Here is a 19,982-nt window from a genome sequence, read left to right as displayed (position 1 = left end):
ACACACTCTGCCGAGCAGGGAGCCCAAGTCAGGGGGCTTGATCCCAGTACCCTGAGATTATGACCTGAGCCAGAATCAAGAGTCAGCCCCTTAACTGACTAAACCACCCAGGCGCCCCCATAGCTTTTTTTTAAAAAAAAGCAACTATCTCCCCGTTGATAGACCTTTGGTAGTTAGTTTCCTGTCTTTTACTATCATAAATAATTTTGTGATGAACATTATTTTGTATCCCCTCCCGGGTACCTCTGCAAGGGTCTCTCAGAGGTACTGCAATAGGGAATCGCTTTGTCAAATGGTGGGATACTCTAAACAGATAACTGTCAAGTTTCCAGAAGAATGTGAGGGACTCATTTCTTCACAACCTTACCAATTTTTAACGTTATCAAATTTTATAATTTGTGTCAACTCAATGGAGGTTAAATAGCTGATTTGTTTTCATTTTTGCTTGCTTTCTTTGCTTTCGTTTTTTGCATTTTCCTGGTGAAGATCAACATCTTTTTTTTTGATCAACATCTTTTTAATTTTCATATTTGAATATGCAATATGTTTATTTTAAACAAACATACAATATAAATAAATATAAAAAGAAAAAATACATAAAATATGTTACTTTTCTTACTTTTTACCCATTCGAATTTCCTTTGTGACATTTTTCTATTGGTATGAGTGTCTCCTTATTATTGACTTACAGGAGTTCATTACATATCTTGGATTCTCTTTTAAAGCTTTCTAATCCCATAATCATGTATTATAAATATTATCGTGGGTGAAACATAATTTTAACATTTTTTACTTCAAATTGATTTTTTTCTTTGTGGCATTTGCTTTGTGCATCTTGTTTTAGAAACTCTTCTGGGGCACCTGGGTGGCTCAGTAAGGTAAGTGGTTGCTCATGATCCTGGGGTCCTGGGATCAAGCCCTGTGTTAGGTTCCCTGCTCAGTGGGGAGTCTGCTTCTCCTTCTGCTTGTCCCCCTACTCATGCTCTCTCTCTCTTTCTCAAATAAATAAAATAAAATATAAAAAAGAAGAAGAAGAAGAAGAAGAAGAAGAAGAAGAAGAAGAAGAAGAAGAAGAAGAAGAAGTAGCAACAGCCTTCCTTTTCTTCAAGGACATAAAATATGTTTTCCCATATTTCTCTCTGTCTTCAGGGTATTTTTAGGGTATTTTTACTTTCAGCTTGAAGAGTTTGGATGGAATATCTACCATTTCTGGTGCTAGACCACACATCCTGTTGATGAGGCTATTTCTTTTATGCTGGGCACTCCACACTTGGCACTTCTAGGCCCCAGGCCCCCTCCCACCAGGTCCACTGTCCTCACCAGCTGCTTACATCTGCCCTCACAACCTCCTAGGCTGCCACAGTCCCACTCTTAGTGAGAGAAGTTGAGGGAAACATTCTCAGTGACACCGCTGCTTCCAGTTTCCCAGTCCGGACTTCATAGCTCCTTGAGGGAAGGGGCACCTCCCATGCCACCCACAGAGCTTCAAAACCAAGGAGCAACCATGGGACTTAACTGATAGGAGGTTCATGTGATTCCTGGACAACCCTTAAAAATGTCTCGTGTTTCCTGGCAAGTAATACGTACCCACACAAAGCAGCAGGAGAGGTAGCAGTTTGGAGATCTGAAAAATTTGGCAGGTTTTGTCACAGCCTGGACAGTTTTTCCAAGAGGAACTCTTAGATGCTGTTGGCCACCAGGGCGGTGCTCAGTGCCTCCATACTAAAGAGTCAACCCACTTAGCCATGTCTGTCTTCCTCGGGTCAGAAAAAATTCCCTCACACCCCCAAGTGCCCATGAATTCCATTAGGAGTCCCCACCTCTCCGGAGCCAGCAGGCTTCAGACTAGTGTACCTTCTCAGCAGGAAAGAACTGCCCCTCTGTCAAAGACCTTCACTTTTGTCAGAAAACAATCTAAATTCCAAGACTTCCAAGCTTAAGCAAAGAAGAATTTAATTTCCTTACTTATGGTTAGCCTGGAAGGAGGCAGTGCCTTCGGGCACCAGACTCTTTCTTCGTACACATACGTTCCTCCTGCCAACGTTGGCTTTTGTCATCATACTAGTTTGGAGGATGGCTGTTGTTCCTCCTGCAAAGCCAGGATTCCAGGCAAGAAGATGAGAGGAGGATAAAAATGTAGATTCATGTAGAGAGGAATCCTACATGAATCTAGTGCTTTTTGATCAGGAAATTTAGAAGATTGGTTGTATGGCACCTGCGGGAACCCTGGCCAAGGGCTCTAAGAGCTCCATAACCCTTTAGGGCAGTCATGTTGCATTCATTCGGGCTAGAGCAGTCACTTGCCCTCCCAGGATCAAGGAATTTCTGCCAACCACCTAAACGATTGGGGCTTCAATAGCAGATGATGAGACAGGGGAAGTGCTGTTGGATTGGTAATAGTGCACACGGCAAAGAGAAATCTGTGGGAAAACAGGACAATGGTAAAGGATGTCAATTCTCTAGGTGGTGACAGTGGCCTTATCACAACGTCTATCAGATCGACAAACTCAGGCTTGGTGTAGAGAGTGCCCAAGACCGGCTGGGACGTGTTTCTAGAATGTTGGGGATGCCACGGTGGTTGGAATCCTACAGTTATAATGCACATTCCACCCAGTGAGAAGCAGAACCCAGGAAAGCTAATGGGGTAAGAAGAGCAGAGTCTAATCCATGGAAGAGAGATTGGAAAGACTGGTACAGGGCGTCCGGCCTCAGCTAAGGGGTTGGAAGAGCGGGGTTCAGCGGTAGCTTCAGGAGGAACCTAGAAAGTATCTGAGAAATCAAGGCATTGATGATCGCAGGGTGACTGAGTCTAGCGTCCAGCCACTGGTTGGGCGAGGCTCTCATAGTCTGCTTGCCTCTACCCCTGCCCCTGCCCCTGCTGGAAATGACCAGGCCCTATTACAGCTGACCCTAATTGGGGCAACAATGGCTGGAAGGGGAAAGCCCAAGGAACGGGAGCTAATACATTCTATTCAATTCCCCCTTATTCATCGGACTCTGTGTCCTTCCTATAATGAAGCAGACAAGCCCACTCCTCCCATCTCTGTGCCCCAAGTGCTTCATCCGTGTTGACGGTCCTAGGGGAAAGATGGAGAAAGCAGGCCTCCCTCCCTTTTTTTCCTCTCCCATGACTCCTTTTCCATCCTCTTGACTTAGGTTTTGATGCTTGTCATTTGTGCCAGCCGTGGGTACCCCCTCTGGTTTATTTTTGCATCATTACGTTCCATTTCGGATAGGAGCACGCCACCCACTGAGTTAACTTGGGGCACGGACAGACATGTGGGCCCTGCACATTGTTTATGCCTCAGGCCCCAGGCAGCCAGGATCTGGAAGCCTTGCCCCCACCCCTGTTCCCATCTAGAATCAGAACTTGTTGCTTAGAAGCACAGCAGCCAACTTGCGCCCAGGACGAAGGTGGAACATCTCAATGCATTTATTTTGTTACCTAAAGACTTCCTCTTGGGACTTTGTCATCCTTTGCATGCTGCAGATCCGTTTTTACCCTCTATTCCTAGTCTCCCAGTTTACTCCATTTAACGGAACATACTGTGACTAGCTAGGGTGGTCACTTACTACAGAGCAAGAATCAGTGAAGCCCTGTGGCACGTGGCCTCGCTTATTTTGGGGTTCTTATTCCTAAACGATCTAGAATATAGGGTATCTTCTTGCTAAGAAATGATCCAAGTATTGGAATAAGACATCCTGCTTAATCAAGACTCTAATATTATTACAAAGTCAGAAGTTCTATCCAGAAGTTGGTTCATATCTTACTCCTCCCCTGCTTTTTTGACCCACCACCCAATTTATAAATAAGAGCATCACCAATTCTTGCTTCTCTCCGATCATTTCCCCCCATGGCCTTCTCAGATAGTACCCCATCCTGAATTGTGTGTTAAACCATTCTCTTGCTTTAAAAAAAAAAAAAAAAAAAAAGTTTTCTCATAAACGAATGCATTTCTACACAGTATAGTATTTCATCTTGTTTGATTTCTATCACCCTAAAACTGAATACCCAGTTTAGGTGTTCTCCTGGGTTTGCCTTTTCCAAGGTGCATCATGTTGGTGAGATCCCTCATGTTTTGTCAAGCTGACATGAGTTCATTTTCAGTGCTGTAGTTTCTCTCACATTCAGCAAAAGAGGAGGAGAATTCTAGGCCCTGTTCCTCCTACTTTGAGCCTGGGTGGCATTCTGTCCTTCACAGTGATTTTTGGGATGGCTCACCTCCCCATGATGCAGTGGGGGGGTATATGGCCTGCCGGGTGCGTGAGGGCTGCTGCATGTGTGAGGATGGCTAATTGAGACAGGAACCACTTTTCTAGTTCATAAACCATAATTTAACACTTCTCTGGTTTAGAACAGTTCTTCAGAGAACGGAAATTGTCACGTTGTCTCCCAAGAATGCATTTGGTGGGTTCTAAGATGACCTAGGTCATGTGCCCTAGGTCACAACCTATACTGTTAAGAGTGGAGGTGACCCCCTGATTTATTTGCTCAGAGCCCCCAACACAGACAGATATCACGCGGAGTCACCCCCCCCACGTCACACACACACCCCCGTCCCCGTCCCCCCCCCCGTCCCCCCCCCTTTCGTCTTGAGTGCTTGTAACCTGAGCCTTAAATTGCTTTCCAGGAGGCCTTAATCAATTAACTCCATCAAGGAAACGGGAGCGCAACAGCGGGGGCACCAAACGTCTGGAACCAGAGCCCCAAGAGCTGCTCTGGGCCTGAGACTGAGAGCCGGTCACCGCACGCCCCCGAACAGACTTTCCTTCCTGGCCTCAGTCTGTTCATCTCTGACATGAGGGGTTTGGGCCCAACGGTCTTCCCTAAGGTCCCTTCTAGCCCCACAGTTCTACCATACTTTCAATTAGGAAAAAACAAACAACTAAGAAGGTAGAAGCCTCGCTGCTCAACTTCAAGGTGAGAAAAGGCTGCGCTGGCTGCGTGTTCTACATGCATATTCATCAAAGTCTCTTGGCAGCCAGAGAGGCCCCATTGTTTTATTAGTCTGCTTCGTTGAGCGCACGGTTGGCTTGGACGTAGCCCAAGGCTACTTGGCAGGTGACAGAAGCCTCGGTTTTCCTTTCTGTCCAACAAAACAAAAAAGTCCACCGTCTGGGTTCCGCCACCCATATGGATTTTTCGATAACAAAGGCACTTTTGAGTCAACTTCAAAAGCAGAAGCTTAGGCTAACTCTACTGATTCTAAAATTAGGAGGTAGAAAGACTACCTGCACTTCTCCCCGCAGGTAAGTGTGGTTTGACGTCATAAATGGACTAGGAACCTACCTTCCCTTTGTCGTCATCGCAGGAGCTCATCTGCGCTGTGCCACTCACTGCTGGGTGTGACTTTAGGTAAATTCTGTATCCCCCTCCCGTGCCCCCACCCTTCCCTCAAAGAGGTTGGACTAGACGGTCCCCAAGGGCCACCGCCTCTGAGGCCCCAAGGTCAGGCCGTCTACCTGTAATAAAAGAAACGCACGCAGATACGTATTAGAGGCGAGTTCGACGTACAGAAGAAGAAACTTGAATCCAGGCGTTACCTGCCTCCACATCTTGGGGGTTCACCAAGCATGTGTTCCATGGGGGACCCAGGCCTGTGTCTTTACACACCCAGCCAAGGTCAGGACTTCGGGAATGTTGCTCCTATTTAACAGATGAAGAAATCTCAAGGACCGAGGCCTGCTCCAAAGGCCACGCTCGTTAAGTAATAGGTCCTGGGGGTCTCGGTGTGGGGGGAACCAGTACAGAAATGGTATGTGCTTTTCATGTGGCATGTGCTGAAGTGTCCCCACCCCGTGTGCCTGCTGGATGTGTGCACTCCCCGCATGCGTGCTTCTCCCCCTTTATCGCTGCCTTGAGAACTGGGGAGAAGGGAGATTGAGGGCTTTCCTGGAAGACGTTCTATGTGTCTGTAATGAGTGGGGCACAGAGGACGTGAAGATGCTATTTTGTTTGCTTTGTGTTTTCTGGGGAAAAAAAAAAAAAGGAAACCCACTTGAATTACACCTGAGCAAACAGTTCCTTGGCAGCGAGAGTTTCAAATTAGGCACCCGTGTGATGTTTACAAGCTCATACAAACTAAACACCAGGCAGCCTAAAAATGTGCAATGATTCCATGGCCATGTGCTTTATCATTTTTAAAAGACTCAACCTGGGGAAAATTGGACCTTTTAATATAGTAGCACAAAGGAGATCTCTGGGGGGCTCAGCGGTTGGTGCCCGCCTTGGGCCCAGGGCCTGATCCTGGAGACCCCAGATTGAGTCCCGGGCTCCCTGCATGGAGCCTGCTTCTCCCTCTGCCTGGGTCTCTGCCAATCTCTCTCTCTCTCTCTCTCTCTCTCTCTCCCTCTGTGTGTCTCTTATGAATAAATAAAATCTTTAAAAATATATGCAGTAGTACAAGTGTTTTCTCACTGATTCTCAGTAAATATTTGATTTTTTCAGTAAATATTTCATAGAATGCCCGCAGGGTCTGTTCCTGAAGGTTAGGAAGCCATAAGCCATATGGGGACCCCAATGTGAGATACAGGATAATATAAAATGAGATTCTCTTCCTATACATGGGGAAGAAGTACAAGTGGAAAGAGCGCAGAGCTATTTGCAGGTGGGGAAGCGACTGCATCGGTCTTTCAGGCCATCTCCAACTTCCACGCCCAAGTTCCACAAACTGAGTGTCAGAGGGAGAAAAAGAAACCGCCTGCCCGCCCTCTCCCCCCCGGCCCCCGCCCCCCGGCCACCTCTTCGGGCCCATCCAGGGTCCGGAGGAGCCGCGCAGAGGCAGAGGCGAGAGGCTGACGGAGGAGGCCCGGGGCCAAGCGCCTGGGCGGGGCGCTCTAAGCCGCGCGGTGCTAGACGCAGCCCCGGTGCCCGCCGCGTCCCTGGAACCGGGCGGAGTCTCAGCGGCTTCGGGGAGGCGGAGCGTCGGGGCGAGGTGACCGCAGAGCCGGGTGGCCGCGTCCTGCAGACGAGGGAGCTGCCCAGGCCCGGGCCCGCGCCTCGCTGGCTGGCGTGACCTGCGAGGCCTCCAGCTGCGGGGGGCGGGGGGGGGGGGGGCGGGGTGCGGGGGAGCCGGGAAGGGGGTGCGGGGAGCTGGGTGCGGGGAGCGAGGTGCGGGGAGCGAGGAGCGGGGAGTGGGGTGCGGGGAGCGAGGTGCGGGGTGCGGGGAGCGAGGTGCGGGGAGCGAGGAGCGGGGAGCCGGGAAGGGGGTGCGGGGAGCTGGGTGCGGGGAGCGAGGAGCGGGGAGTGGGGTGCGGGGAGCGAGGTGCGGGGAGCGAGGAGCGGGGAGCCGGGAAGGGGGTGCGGGGAGCGGGGTGCGGAGAGCTGGGTGCGGGGAGCAGGGTGCGGGGAGCTGGGTGCGGGGAGCGGGGAGCGGGGTGCGGGGAGTGGGGTGCGGGGAGCGACAGGGAGCGGGGTGCTGCCCGGGCGCGGGGCCAGGCCACACGCGACCCACGTGGCTGTGAGTGAAGGGACTCGCGGGCCGAGGGGAGGGACCGGCCTTGGGGGTTTCCACGCACCCGTCCCCCCTCATTTGCCTGTCTGTTCTGTGACCTGCGCAACCTCGGTCCCGCCGCCATCCCTCTCGGTCTCTTTCCCTTAAAGGCCCTGCGCTGGCGACGGGGGGAGGCAGCGGCGGGGACACCCCTGGGCCCCAATCCTGAGCCAGCTGCAGTGGCCTCGGGCTGCGGTCGGTTGTCCTCGTTACGCGGGGGGCGGGGGCATCCCGGGAGCGGCTCCGAGCTGGGCTCAGGTGGGTCCCGAGATCCCCCGCCACGCCGCACGCACGCGCCCTGCTCCGCGGGTGACCCTCCCGGGCAGCGGGCCCGGACCCTACCCCACACACACACTCCCCCCCCCAGCCCCCGCTGCCGCCCTGCTCCGCCCTTGCACACACGCGCGTGGAAGCCGAGGCTTCTCCAGTTCACGACTCCGTGCGTGGCCGCCCCGGGGCCGGGAGCAGTGTCCTGGGGGCCAGGGCAGGGGACACCCGGGGCAGGCGGGCAGCAGCAGGACGGGCCTCAGGACGCAGGGGAGCAGCCCGGGCGGAGCCGCCCCCTTCCTGCTCTGTCTGTGCTTCTCAAACACATCCTCGTCCTGATGTTGGGGAAAAGTAACCCAGAAGAAAGACGAAGGTAAAGAAGAGCCAGCCGGGCCCTTGACAAGGTCGCCCCCGCCGACCCAGGGCCCTTGGGTTTGGCGCCCCCGTGAGGAGCGCCCGGCCTGCTGCCAAGGCAAGGATGGCTCCAGCGGCAAGGATGGCTCGAGGGGCAAGGAAGGCTCGAGCGGCAAGGATGGTTCGAGCGGCGTGGTCTCCGCAGAGGAAACCCTCCCGGCTTTGCAGTCAGCAGCCTGTGGACGGAAGCTCTCCGGGCCTGCACGAGCTGAAATTCTATGTAAGTATTGACGGAGCTCCCGAAATCAAAAGGCTGCATTACAAACTCATTCTGTTCCAGGCAAAGGTCAGATGGAGGCTGAAGGTCGAAAAGTGCTGTTATAGACCCAAATCCCACTGTCCAGACTCTGAGAAAGGTTCTAACCTGAGTTGCTTTTTTTTATTTTTAATTTTATTTATTTTTTATTTTTATTTTATTTATTCATGAGAGACACAGAGAGAGAGGCAAAGGGAGAAGCAGGCTCCATGCAGGGAGCCCATGGCAGGACTGGATCCCGGGACTCCAAGATCAGGCCCTGGGCCAAAGGTGGTGCTAAACCGCTGAGCCACCCGGCTTGCCCTCTTCTTTTTCATCAGAATGACATACACATGTTTTCTAAAAATCAAATAATGTGGAGATGCTGGAAAGGAAAAGCACCTGTCCCGTGCCTGCCCCCGCACCTTCCATCCTGTTCTCCACAGGTGGTCACCTTTAATCATTCCTGATCGAGCTCTTCTGTGGCTGTCTCTGAAATTCTCATTAACAAGCTCAGGGAGCTATTTCTGGGTTTATCAGCTTTATATATTATCCTTGAATTTTGTTATGCGAAGCAATGGTTTAGTTTGCTTACACCCCAATATCTTTTTCTCTCACACACTCCCCTACTACATGCATATATGTAGGTATGAAGTACATGTTCATGACCTTTTCAATTCATCTACTTATCTTTCTGACTTTATATCCTTACCTCTCTGTTTCTTTCTCCATTAATATAGACTGGATAGAATTCTCTCTTTTTAATATATATATATAATTTTTTTAATTATTTATTTATTTGTGAGAGACTCAGAGAGAGAGAGAGAGAGAGAGAGAGAGGCAGAGACCTAGGCAGAAGGAGAAGCCGACTCCCTGCAGGAAGCCCAACATGGGACTTGATCTCAGGACTCCAGGATCACGCCTTGAGCCGAAGGCAGACGCTCAACCACTGAGCCACCCAGGCATCCCTAGTTCTCTCTTTTTAAAATATAATCACCACTGTTCATTTATTCATCAAAATCAAATGGGAGATGGGTATCAAACCACTGAGCAAACCCCTTTTCTGCTTGGATTCCTAGCCATTGGAGATAGTAAGCAGTCGGCTGGACATCAAGTCTACTGAAAAATGTAGATTGTCTTGATGGTATGAGCTTTGGTGATCCATATACCTGGACTAGCCACTTATGGCCGAGCTATTTTATGGGATCCTCTGGGCATCTTCCAAGTATCTCAGGCCTGCACTTCTGAGGTCGCACATGTGTACTCCTGGAGCCCTGCTCGTCCTACATCAATTAGAACATGCTGCTTTCTCGGACTCAGAATCATAGCCTTCTATCAACCTTCTTCAGAGCTCTCTAGAATAGGACCCACTATTTCCTGGATCCCACAGCTTTTTCTTTTTTACTTGATCCTGATTTTTGCTTGGGAACAGTTTCCCAGGATAGAAACAGAGGAGTAAAGATGGATTTACAGTGGTGTTAATAAAGCATAAAAGCTTTAAGACCCTCCCAATAGCATGAGCTTCTTCCAAAGCCCTGGGAATGAAGGGCCTTTGCTTTCGGAGCATGATTGTGTGCTTTTATAAAATCTGCAAAAATTAGATAGCATAACAGCAATTGTTTAGGACAACCTCTCTCTCCTACTTATCCTCTGTCATGCCCATCTTGCTAGACGATGATGCAGTGGTCTAGAAGTATGTTGAAATTTGGCTAAGGGGCAGCTGAGTCAGGGATACACTGAGTTTTGGTATAAGAGTCATGGCTACTTCTGAGTACCTGCTAAATCAGAGAAGAAATGGCTTCCAGAAAACTCTTCTCTCTGTGTCTCCTCCCCTCCATAGGCTTACCAACTCAGGGCCTGAGGTCATATCTCAATATGAACACATTAGTTTCCTTTTATTAAAAAAAAAAAGTTTTTATTTGAGAGAGAGAGAGAGAGCACAAGTAGGGGGGGGGAAGGATAAACAGACTCCCTAGTGAGCGGGAGCCCGGCATGGGGTTTGACCTCAGGACCCCCAGGATCATGACCTGAACCAAAGGCAGATGCTTACTTAATACCTGAGCCACCCAGGCGCCCCTGAACACATTAGTTTCCTATACTATCAATAAGAAATAACAAATTTTGGTCAACCATAGTACAGAAAAGACTGAATATTTCTATTGTCTCTATAAAAATGCAAAACTGTCCTATGAAGAAGCAACCAAATATTACAAACCTAAAATCCAGAAAAATTTTTATTTACTGACTCAGTATTTAATATTCATTTTTAATTTTTATTTAAAAGATTTTATTCATGAGAGACACACAGGCAGAGGGAGAAGTGGGCTCTCTGCAGGGAGCCTGATGCGAGACTCGATTCCAGGACCCCGGGATCACGATCTGAGCCGAAGGCAGACGCTCAACCATTGAGCCACCCAGGTGCCCTCAATATTTAATATTTAAAGCTAACACATTTATTTGCAATTCCTTCACTATTCTAAATAAATACTCACCTTTGTACTGAATTGTGGAGTAGTGATTTTTTTAGTGTTTTTCTTAACAAGAGCCCCTTCCCCCCCAATTGCATAGGCTTCAGGTCCCACCAAATCTAAATTCATCACTTTATTGGAGGTCCATTTCCTGAGGCCTTGTAAATCTGAAAAACAACTTATACTGATAGATAATGTGGCTAAGTAAAGAATTCTGGTTTGATTTCTTTGTTTCCCAGATACCTGAAGGCACTGAACCAGTGCTGAGAATACCATTTTGATTGAGCTCCTTATCTTGGGGGAGTGCGGTCAAGAGCAGATGTTTCACACCAAACAGAGCCACACCCATTGCTAAAATATAGAAATTCTTTTGTAGCAATTGGGACATGACCTTTCTGAAATGATCATCAGTCAAATGATCATCCCCTTGCCAAAGTCTCCCCAGGGTGTCCTGGCCACTGCAGACTCTCCTCTTGGATCCCCTAGACCTTTCCACAACCCAAACAGCTATAGGGCTAATGTCCAGCACCACAGGACTCTACCTTAGTGCTACTTCCAGTAGCGTCCATTCTGATGGGTCAGGGCCCAGGCCATACCAAGTGTTAACTATTTTGATGACTTGCCACTGGATGATGGGACTTTGATGTTATTATTATTTGTTTATTTTACTCCGGAAGTCATCATTTTCTTTTGTCCTATGAGTTCTGAAATTTCACAACAATGTGGCTCGTATGAGCCTCTTTCCTTTCGTTGAGCTGCATCCTCCACCCTGTATATCTTCTGTCTGGTAATTTATCCTAACTCCTCTTCTGCAGGAAAGCTTGTTCTGATATTTTTTTTTAAGTTTTATTTATTTATTCATGAGAGATGTAGAGAGAGAGAGGCAGAGACACAGGCAAAGGGAGAAGCAGGCTCCCTGCAGGGAGCCCGATGTGGGACTCGATCCTGGGACCCCAGGATCATGCCCTGGGCCCAAGGCACGCTCAGCCACTGAGCCACCAGGCAGCCCAGCTTCTTCTGATTTTGATAGATATCTAGCCAGAAATGCGATTATAAATTTTTTCTTTAGGGAATTGCCCTGAGATTGTTAAGTAAGCCAACTCTCCAGTTCACTTCAGAAAAGACTGCACACAAATAGGCAGAAAGCTGGGTTCCCCGCATTGGGCCACCTCACCCCGCCCCCGCCCTTGACAGGTCAGCACACACTGGCCTTCCACTCTCTCTGCTTGCATCCAGCCCTTTCCTTCCTCTCATGTCTCTCTCTTTTTTTTTTCTCAAAATTTTATTTAAATTATATTTACTTGCATATAGCATAAGATTGGTTTCCAGAGTAGAATTCAGTCATTCATCACTTAGGTATAATACCCAGTGCTCACCCCAACAAGTGCCCTCTTTTACACCTATCATCCATTTAGCCCATCCTCCACCTCCCTCCCTCCATCAACTCTCAGTTTGTTCCCTATCATTAACAGTCCCTTATGGTTTGTCTCTTTTTCTCTCTTTCTTTTCTTCCCCCCCGCACCTCCATGTTCAACTGTTTTGTTTCTTAAATTGCACCTATGAGTGAAATCATATGGTATTTATCTTTCTTTAACTGATTTATTTTATTTAACATAATACACTCTAGCTCCATCCAGGTCACTGTAAATGGCAAGATTTCATTCTTTTTTGATGGCTGAGTAATATTCCATTGTATATATACACCACATCTTCTTTATCCATTCATCAGTCAATGGACGGTGGGGCTCTTTCCATACTTGAACTATTGTTGATAATGCTGCTATAAACATCGGGGGGCATGTATACCTTCAAATCTGTATTTTTGTATCTTTTGTGTATTCACCTAGCAGTGCAATTGCTAGGTCATAGGGTAGTTCTATTTTTCACTTTTTAAGGACCCTCCATACTGTTTTCCAGAGCGGTTGCATCAGTTTGCATTCCCACCAACAGTGTAAGAGGGTCCCCATTGCTCTGCACCCTCATTTGTGTTTCTTGTGTTGTTAATTTTAGTCATTCTGACAGGTATGAGGTGGCATCTCATCATGAAGTATCTTATACCTTTAAGAGGACAGATTTTTTACTTCTTAGGTTAGGCTTACTCCTAGGTGACTTACAGGTTTTGGTGCAATTGTAAATGAGATTGATTCCTTGATTTCTTTTTCTAATGCTTCATTATTGGTGTTTGAAATGCAATAGCTTTCTGTGTGTTGATTTTATATCCTGTGACTTCGCTGCATTCATGTATTAGTTCTAGAAATTTTTTGGTGGACTCTGGGGTTTTCTGCGTAGAGTATCATGACATCTGCAAATAGTGAACATTTGACTTCTTCCTTGCTGCTTTGGATGCCTTTTATTTCTTTTTGTTGTCTGATTGCTGAGACTAAGACTTCTAGTACTATGTTATATAGTAATGGTGGAGAACGGACATCCCTGTTTTGTTCCTGATCGTGAAGAAAGACTCTTGGTTTGACTCCATTGCGGATAATATTATTTCTGGGTCTTTTGTACATATGGCTTTTATGATGTTGAGGTGTGTTCCCTCTATCTCTATTTTGTTGAGGGTTTTTATCAAGAATGGATGCTGTATTTTGTCAAATGCTTTTTCTCAAACTGTTGAGAAGATCATATGGTTCTTGTTCTTTTATTATTATTATTACTAATGTGGTGTATCATGTTGACTGATTTGTGGATTGAGCCATCCCTGCAGTCCAGGAATAAATCCCACTTGACTGTGGTGAATAATTCTTTTTAATATACTGTTGGATTTGATTTGCTAGTATCTTGTTGAGATCTTTTGCATCCATGTTCATCAGGGATATTGGTCTGTCATTCACCTTTTTAATGGGCTCTTTGTCTGGTTTGGGAATCAAGGTGATGTGGCCTCATAGGAGTTTGGAAAATTTCTGTCCATTTCTATTTTTTGGAATTGTTTGAAAAGAATAGGTATTAACTTTTCTTTAAATATCTGGTAGCATTTCCCTCGGAAGCCATCTGGCCCTGGACTTTTGCTTGTTGGGAGATTTTTTTTATTAATTATTCCTTTCTTTTCTTTTTTTTTTTTTTTTTTTTTTTTTTTTTTTTTTGCTGGTTATGGGCCTATTCAGGTTTTTTATTTCCTCCTGTTTCAATTTTGGTAGTTTATATGTTTCTATGAATTTGACTATTATTCCACAATGCCCAGGTTATTGGCATATAACTTTTCATAGTGTTCACTTATAATTGTTTGTATTTCTATGGTATTGATTGTGATCTTGCCCCTGTTGTTCATGATTTTTATCTATTTGGGTCCTCTCTCTTTTCTTTTTGATAAGTCTGGCTGGGATTTGTCAATTTTATTAATTCTTTCAAACAACCAGCTCTTGGCTTCATAGATCTGTTCTCCTATGGGGTTTTTTGTTTGTTTTTTTCTAATATTGTTTATTTCTGCTTTAATCTTTATTATTTCCCTTCTGCTGGCTTTAGGTTTTATTTGCTGTTCCTTTTCTAGCTCTTTTAGGTGTAAGGTTAGGTTGCATATTTGGGACTTTTCTTGCTTCTTCTTTTTTTAAAATAAGTTTTAAAAAGATTTTATTTATTTATTCATAAGATACAGAGAAGCAGAGACACAAGCAGAGGGAGAAGCAGGCTCCATGTAGGGAGCCTGATGTGGGACCTGATCTTGGGACTCCAGGATCATGACCTGAGCCAAAGGCAGATGCCCAACCACTGAGCCACCCAGGCATCCCTTCTTGCTTCTTGACATAGGAATTTAACTATATTTCTTGGTGATAGACCTCTTAGGACCCCCCTTTGGGTCTCAAAGTTTTTGGACCGTTGTGTTTTTATTTTCATTTTCCATTTTTTAAAAATTCTTAATTTCCTGGTTAACACATTCATTCTGTAGTATGATGTTCTTTAACCTCCATGTATTTGTGGTCTTTCCAAGTTTTCTTCTTGTGGTTGATTTCAAGTTTCATAGTGTTGTGGTCTAAGAATATGCATGATATGATCTCAATCCTTTTGTACTTGTTAAGGGCTGATTTGCAATCCAGTATGTGATCTATTCTGGAGAATGTCCCATGTGCACTCAAGAAGAAGGCATTCTGCTGCTTTAGGATGAAATGTTCTGAATATATCTATTAAATCCATTCAGTTCAATGTGTCATTCAAAGCCATTGTTTCCTATTGATAAGAATATCAATGCTTAGATAATCTGTCCATTGTTGTGAGTGGGGTGTCCCCCACTACTATTGTATTATTATTATTAATGAGTTTCTTCATGTTTGTCATTAATTAATTTATATATTTGGGTGCTCCCAAGTTGAGGACATAAGTATTTACAATTGTTAGACCTTATTGATGGACAGACCCCTTTATTATGATAAAGCACCCTTTTTCATCTCTTGTTACAGTCCTTGGTTTAAAATCTAGTTTGTCTGATATAAGTATGGCTACTCTGGTTTTCTTTTGATGTCCATTAGCATGATGGTTCTCCATCCCCTCACTTTCCAACTGCAAGTGTCTTTGGGTATAAAATAAGTTTCTTGTAAGCAGCATATAGATAGGTCTGGTTTTTAAAATCCATTCTGATACCTATGTCCTTTGATTGGAGTATTTAATCCTTTTCCATTCAGAGTGATTATTGATAGATATGAATCCTGTGCCATTGTGTTACTTGTGAAGTTGGTGTTTCTGGTGAGGTTCTCTGGTACTTTCTAATCTTTGTTGCTTTTGGCCTTCTTTTCTCTATTCAAAGGATCCCCTTTAATATTTCTTGTACGGCTGGTTTAGTGGTCACAAACTTGTTTAGTTTTTGTCTGGGAAACTCTTTATCTCTCTTTCTATTCTGAATGACAGTCTTGCTGGACAAAGTATCCTTGTCTGCATATTTTTCCCTTCAGCATGTTGAATGTATCATGCCAATGCCTTCTGGCCTGCCGAGTGTCTATGGACAGATCTGCTGCAGATCTTATCTGTCTTCCCTTATAGGTTAAAGATTTTTTTCCCTTGTTCCTTTCAGGATTCTTTCCTTGTCTGTGCATTTTGTGAATTTAACTATGATATATCTTGGTGATGACTGGCTTTTGGTGAATTTAATGGGAGTTCTCTGTGGTTCTGGGATTTCAATGTCTGTGTCCTTCCCTTGATTAGGGAACTTTTCAGCTACAATTTGCTCAACTAAACCTTCTGCCCTTGTTCTCTCTTCTTCTGGGACTCATATACTATGAATTTTATTGCACTTTAATAAGTAGCTGAGTTCCCTAAGTCTACATTTGTGTCCAGCACCTTTCTTTCCTGCTTCTTTTCAGTTCATTATTTTCTATTTTATTTTTTATATCATTGATTCATTCATCTGCTTCATCTATCCTCACCATCATGGCATCCAGTTGGTTTTGCATCTCAGTTATGGCATTTTTTATTTTTGTCTGACTAGTTTTTAGTTCTTTTATCCCTGCAGTAAGGGATTCTATAGTGTCTTCTATGATTTTCACAAGCTCAGCTAGTATCCTTATGATGTTGTTTTAAATTCTGGTTCAGACACCTTACTTACATGTGTATTGATTAAATCCCTGGCCATTATTTCTTTCTGTTTTTTTTTTTTCTTTTGGAGTGAAATCTTCCATCTTTTCATTTTGTCTGGGTCACTATTTTTTGTGTGTGATTGTTAGAAAAGCTTATTGTAGTCATGCTCCTGAGAATAATGGCCATATTAAGAAGAGGTCGCATAGTGTCTTGGGCCTGGTGTTTCAGGAAGTGCTTCAGAGTGTGCACTCAACTATAGTATTTTGATATGCTTGTTTAAAAAAGCTACATCCAAAAATAATAATAAAATAGAGAGGCTAGATCCTATTTCTCCTAGAGCTGAACCTCTGCAGCACTCTATGAACAGTAGATTTGGTGTGTGAGAGGAGTTTGTGTTGGTCTTCTGCAGGAGGAGCCCACTGTGCTGATTCTCAGGGGGATTTGCCCTAAGGGGGTGCAGTGCAGGGTGTGGAAGGCAGGGCTTGGTGGAAGGAGCTATAGCCATCACTAGGTGGCTCTGTGTTGCTCCCTGAAATGATCAGGACTGACCGGTGCAGTGGACTGAGAGGGGCGTCACCCTGCTCTCTCCTCCCTGGAGGGGGGAGTCCATGCCTGTCCCTCTTCAGGAAGCCCTCACAGAAGAGCAAACAATCACTCTTCCTATGTCTCTGGCCTCTGTTGGATCCCTGCCTTCACCCTATCTGTGTCTGAGCCGTCAACCTGCCGTACAGCATGGTACTCCTGAATTTTATGTCAGGTACTTGACCAGGCTTCAAAACTCCAAATTTCATGGTCCCATGCAGTGCAGACCCACTCTGATCCTCTGGGGGAAGGACTCGTCACACTGTGACTATTGCTGATTTGTCTAAGAAAACAGTCATGCAACTGTGCTGTAATTTGGAGTTTATGGTAAAGCACAGCAGAAAGCTGCACTAAGATTTGCTGCCCTCACTCGCTGGCTTTGCTCCTATGCTAGAGAACCAGGCAGCACGTTGGTGTCACGAGTTTTTTTGTCCCTGGGGAGGCCATGCCATCACCCCCAAACGCAATCCAAGCCTTTGGCCTGTTTTTCCCTGTGTCCCCCCAGGGGACCCTCAGTCCACAGCACCCACTCCTCCTAGGCCTTTGCCCTCGCTCCCCACAGGAGCACCGCTAAGCCAGGCAGGCACGACCCTGGCTAATAGCATAGACTTCCAAACTTTTGGACTTTGCTCTCCACTTCTTACAAAAACCTGAGGTAGCCAGACCCTATCCTTTTCCCAGTCAGTGATTTTTGAGGAAGAGGGTGTTTTGTTTTGTTTTTGTGTGTGTGTGTGTGTGTGTGTGTGTGTGTGTGTGTGTGTTTGTGTGTAATCCCCTGGATGGGCTCTCTGTCTCTCCTTCTTTCTCTCTCACTCCTCTCTCTGTGATTAGGGCTCCTTCCCCTCCACAGCACCTGCAGTTCTTTTCTCCCTCATATCAACCCTCTGCAGCTCCTCCTCCACAATGCAGCCATTTTTCTACCTCTAGTTCTGCAGCTTGTTCTCTCAGTCCTCAGATCAATTTCTTGGGTGTTGGGTGTTCAGAATGATTTGATATTTATCTAGCTGCGTTCGAGGGATAAAGCAAGTTTAGGGTCCCCCTACTCCTCCACCATCTTAAGTCCTCCCTCCCATGCCTCTTTCACTTGTGTCCTCCTTCTGGGATCATCGACACAATGTGAGTACTTTCACTCCTAAACGGTCTTTGTGTTTTACTCGTCCTTCTGATACACAGGTGCTCGCCTATTATTTCTTCCAAAACTATACAGAACTGTCCTTTGCATGCAGAATATTGTTTATGGTGTCCAAAGGTCTCTAGAAAGTACTCTCTGTTTCTAGATTACAATGACAATGTCCACTATCACCACCCTCACCTGTCCACTGCGTCATACTCTGATCCCTGCTTGGCTTGATCCAGAAGCTTTTACTCTGCCTGGGATGACCTTTCCCCTCTACCATCCTGTAGGATTTAGCTCGCACTCCACCTTTTCCATAAAGTTGTCACAGATCCAAACATTCTCCTCCCCGCTGCCAAACTAATCTCTTCTTTATCCATACTCCCATTGACTTTTGCACGTGTAGCTCTTTAACTTTAGATTCCTTTATGGGACTATCTCTCCCTAGGTAGTGAGCTTCTGCAAGCAACAAAACCTTTCCCTGGCTGCTTAGCACAACTCTTTGTACATCACATAATATTTATCATTTAATTTGAGAGAATGGAAAGAGAAGTGGTTCTATGATGGAAACTCCTTGGGTCAAAAAGAGTCAGAGAACCAGAATCCTGCCAATCTTTTTTTTTTAATATATAATGGAGGCTTAATTCTATTGGCTGAGACTTTGCATCTCTGAATTTCAGAATACTAGAAGAGGAAAAGTTGGAACACTTAAGAGCCTTTTTACTCTGGTTTTACCATCAAGCTTTGTTGCACAGCTGCTCTTTTTATTCTTGACCCAAGTTTAAGGTTAAGAGAGGAGGATTAGGCAAAAGGATCTCCATGTTCCACTAAGTAAAAGGAGCTTGCAGATTGTAAAAACAGGAGGCCAGCCCACACCATCTAAGAACCTAGCCATCATTCCCTCCAGAGGATTTCAAATGCTTCAGGCCCTGGAACTTGGAGGCAGGCATACAGCCCCACTCCTACCCCTGCGTGCACAGACCTCCTTCCAAGGGGCTGGGCCTGGGGATGAGGAGGAAAAACACTTGACTGGCTCACTGTTTTCACCTAAGTTTCTTTTTTCTTTTTTTAAAGATTTTTTTATTTATTTATGAGAGACAGAGAGAGAGAGAGGCAGAGACACAGGCAGAGGGAGAAGCAGGCTCCATGCAGGGAGCCCAATGCGGGACTCTATCCTGGGTCTCTGGGATCACGCCCTGGGCTGAAGGCAGCACTAAATCTCTGAGCTACCCAGGCTGCCCGCACCTAAGTTTCATTAGGAATGAGTAGAAGGCCCAGCAATCACCTTCACCCTAGATTAAAACATTTGATCAGCTTCCCAAGAAGCAGGAATATGTGAAAGAATTGCCGACATCTTCCTCCTCTGCTAGCACCACCCTTTCCATATGCCCTAATATTTGTGAACTTGGCTCCTCCCGTGTTGCAGTTGGAGTTCTGATATTTTGCAGGACAGCAGGGCCAGGTAAATATGAGGCTCCCCGAAGACATGAGTATCTAGAGAGCAAAAAATTCAGGGGTCCAGATTTGACCTCTGCTACCAGTATATCCTTTCTTCTTTTTTTTTGCCAAAACAGTGGAATATTTTAAGAATCAAATTGTCAATTATTTTATATATTTTCTCTGATATGAGAAAATAATTGAGGTCTTAATAAAGTAAAAATTTTTAAAAGATTTTTACTCATTTATTCATGAGAGGCAGAGGGAGAGATAGAGACATAGGCAGAGGGAGAAGCAGGTTCCCTACAGGGAGTCCGATGTGGGACTCAATCCCAGGACCCCAGGCTCATGCCCTGAGCCAAAGGCAGACACTCAACCACTGAGCCACCCAGGTGTTCTTAAAGTAAAATTTTAAATAGGCCTCAAATGGTAGAATTTTAGGTCATTTCTGATTATAAAAATAATTCACA

At 45.7% G+C, this 19,982-nt stretch overlaps 1 long non-coding RNA gene across 1 annotated transcript; it reads left to right on the top strand.

Moving 5' to 3' along the window:
* Positions 1–2,600: 2,600 nt before the first annotated feature.
* On the top strand, positions 2,601–6,038 carry LOC144293493 (uncharacterized). Its single transcript, XR_013360714.1, has 2 exons — positions 2,601–2,644; positions 4,632–6,038. It is a non-coding gene; the product is annotated as an uncharacterized LOC144293493 (long non-coding RNA).
* The last annotated feature ends 13,944 nt before the right edge of the window (positions 6,039–19,982 follow it).

Source organism: Canis aureus, chromosome 21 (genome assembly GCF_053574225.1).
Source record: "Canis aureus isolate CA01 chromosome 21, VMU_Caureus_v.1.0, whole genome shotgun sequence".
NCBI classification, from domain to species: domain Eukaryota; kingdom Metazoa; phylum Chordata; class Mammalia; order Carnivora; family Canidae; genus Canis; species Canis aureus.
This window is presented reverse-complemented; position numbering and strand designations above follow the sequence as displayed.